Consider the following 3,408-nt stretch of genomic DNA (forward strand, 5'->3'; position numbering starts at 1 on the left):
TTCATACAGAAAAAAAGAAATTAAATCACTAAGATATAATAGTTTTTCAAGAATATAAACAAAGGAACCTTGTCATGATGTTATAATCGCTTTCAAATTAGTAATTAGATAATAACTTTATGCAAAAATAAATAAATAAATAAATTAAATCACTAAGATATAATAGCTTTTAAATAATTTAAAATAAAGGAACCCTATCATGATATTGTACTGCAATAACTGATAAGTGCTTGTGTGATACGAATGCAAAGCTTTCATTCTTTATGTTGAGCATTACTTTTCTTGGGTTTTTACACTAATATGTGTGTTTTTTATGTTACTTTTATGCAGGTAGGGTTGTGAGGCCGAGTATGAAGAAAATAGGCCAATGTGGATCACAATGCACCGATTTTGGAGAAAATCTTGCTAAGGTTCAAACGCGAAGACATAGGTCGATCTGAGATGCTAGAGTGTGTGCCAACCTCCTCGTATTCGAGTTGGTACATCCATTTGGAGGGGCACAAAGGCAGTCACACTCGAGCATTCCGACTTACGCACATAGAACAAGAGTTTCACCAACGTGTACACCATTGAAGAAGCAAGTGATCCACGACGGGAACGTGTGCCAGTTTGCGTTACCCCGATGAAAGTATGGAATTGGGAAGCTATTCAGTTCAAATACTGTAGCAGAGCATTGCAGCAACATTGTAGTATGTATTGTAGCAACACTGTTCACAACCGGCCGAGAAACCAGAGAAACATAGAATCCACACGGCCGTGGGAAAATTATCAACGCCCGTGTGGAAATTCCGCACGGGCGTGTGGAGCATCCACGCCCGTGTAATTGCCCGATTCTAGTCCTATTTAAAGCCGATTCAACCCCGATTTTGGTATTCCTTTCTCCATCTTTTCCCCAACTTGAAAGAGGGCTTCGGCTAGGGTTTCGAGGGGTATTGGCCAAGGTTTTGGAGAGGTTCTATGGCACCGACATCATCATTCCTTAGGAAGAAGGTTGGTAGGGAAGCTTCCATCGAGGCGTATCCTATACCGGACGAGGGAATCCTTGGACGACGAGTAGAGGACTTTCCACAAGACCATCGACACGACTATCGAGGGGTTTTCTTATGTATTTATTGCTTTTACATTCTATTTCTTTGATTGTACTTAGCTCCATGGAGAGCTAAACCCCTAGTGGGTACTCAGGTATTGTGAACCCTAGGATGTATTTGTTTCTTTGAACCTCTTTATTATGCTTTCAATAAATTGATGTTTATTGCGAGTTCCAACCTTGAATGCTTGATTGTATGAATATTTCCATTAGAGTGACACTAGGGTTGAGAGTTCTTGTTGGTAACCTTGTGAGTGAATGACACACCACGAGCGTTAGACAAAACTAGGTTGGAGAGGGTTGAGAGGGTGAGTCGAGAGGTACAGGAGCGTCCCCTTTCCGATCCAGTGTGATAGATTCTACCTCCGTTCCTCGAGTTCTTTGCGGCTATAATATAGTGAATGGTCTAAGGGATGAACTTTCGCTCGGGCTTAGTTGTGCGTGCAACGGAGTGAAGCGTTGAGGTGATCTTAGTATCTAGGCCTTAATTGTGGTTAGGGACCTTCCACCTGGACAAAAGGGTTAGGTCTATAATTAGGAAGAGATTTATCACTTGGAATCCCTAGAGCTTATTGCAACTCTATGCGAGTGCGAGGTGTTGAGATTATTCGATTTATCCTCCGGAACATGTATAGAGTTAGGCATAGTTTACCTTAGATTTGGGACTATGTAATTAAGAATTTCCACGACTCACCATTGCATTGATTAGGAAGCATAATAGAGGGTTCTTGCACTTGAAACAATTATCCTAAGTGGAGCATTATCCGGGTACCCCATCTTTATCGATTGCCTTACCCCCTTCTTTACTTTTCCTCCCTTTCTTGTTGCTTTTATTGTTGACAATTGAATCATTATCACACTCATTATCATTGATCTTTCACATATCTAAGAATCGAATTAATTATTTTTATTCCCTACTCCCTGTGGATTCGATACCCGCTCACCCGGGATTATTACTTCGACAAACCCATGCACTTGCGGGATATACGCAAGGGGACCTTGTCAAGTTTTTTCCGCCATTGCCGGGAAATAGACGTTTAGAGATACTTTGCACTTTGTTTTCTTAGCTATTTCACCATACATTCTGTTTCATATCTTCTCATTCTATCATCGTTCTGATTTTCTTTTTCTTTCTTTTTGTTGCAGCTCCAGGTTATGACCCGAGGAAATCCATCAATATTGATTGAAGGAGACCCTGAGCTTGAACGTACACTTAGAAGAAAAGGGAAAGAACCTGTGGAAGAACAGCATAATTCAGCTGATTTGGAAGAAGAGGAATCTGAAAACATGGTCGGGCAGAAGGAGCAACAGCGAACACTATATGACAATGCCAGACCTTCAGTGTTGGGGACGCAATCGAGTATTGTGTGTCCTCCGATTAAAGCTCTAAACTTCGAGCTAAAGTCGGCATTCATTCATATGCTATAGCAGTCCGCACAATTTAACGGTTTGGCCGATGAGGATCCAAATAGTTATATAGAGAGCTTTTTTGAGGTGTGCGACATGCTGAAGATAAATGGGTTTACGGATGATGCCATCAAATTGAGAGCCTTCCCATTTTCCTTGAAGGGGAAAGTGAAGCAGTGGCTACACTCATTATCTAGAGCATCAATCACTACATGGGAGGAGATGGTAGAAGCTTTTCTACCCCGTTATTTCACTCCTAGAAAATCAGCAAAGCTTAGGAATGAGATCTCATCCTTTGTTCAGTTGGAATTGGAGTCTCTATTCGAGACACAGGAAAGGTTCAAGGAGCTCCTGAGAAAGTGTCCGCAACACGGATTCCCGGAGATGATGATTGTTCAAACCTTCTACAATGGTTTGAACCCGAGTACAAGGCAACTCTTGGATGCGGCAGTAGGAGGTACCTTAAGTAGCAAAAACCCCGATGAGGCTCATCAATTAATTGAGGAAATGGGGTTAAATAGTTACCAATTGAATGCTATAGAGAAGAAAAAGGTGGCCGGTATCCATGAAATTGATGCGGTAACCTCATTGGCGGCGCAAGTAGAGAGTCTGAGTAAGAAGCTAGATCTCATAGCTTTGAATAGAGTTGCGGTCGTGACCAATTGCACCGGTTGTGGTGTAGGACATGCTCCCTCCGATTGCCCGATCTCGATTGGTGATGTTTCTTCAGTGGAAAATTTTGAATCTGTAGGTAATGGCATGAGACCTTAAGGAAACCCATATAGCAATACTTATAATTTAGGTTAGAAGAATCATCCTAACTTTTCATGGAGTAATGAAGGACCACAAAAGGGCATGGGGCCACCGGGTTTCCAACAACAACAAGCCCCCCAAGTGGAAAACAGAATTTCAGG

The 3,408-nt window shown here is 41.8% G+C and overlaps 1 non-coding gene across 1 annotated transcript; it reads right to left on the reverse strand.

The window, feature by feature from the left end:
- Positions 1–2,764: 2,764 nt before the first annotated feature.
- Positions 2,765–2,871, reverse strand: LOC120253922. Its single transcript, XR_005534462.1, has one exon. It is a non-coding gene; the product is annotated as a small nucleolar RNA R71 (small nucleolar RNA).
- Positions 2,872–3,408: the final 537 nt, after the last annotated feature.

Source organism: Dioscorea cayenensis, unplaced genomic scaffold, assembly GCF_009730915.1.
Source record: "Dioscorea cayenensis subsp. rotundata cultivar TDr96_F1 unplaced genomic scaffold, TDr96_F1_v2_PseudoChromosome.rev07_lg8_w22 25.fasta BLBR01000245.1, whole genome shotgun sequence".
In the NCBI taxonomy this organism is placed as follows: domain Eukaryota; kingdom Viridiplantae; phylum Streptophyta; class Magnoliopsida; order Dioscoreales; family Dioscoreaceae; genus Dioscorea; species Dioscorea cayenensis.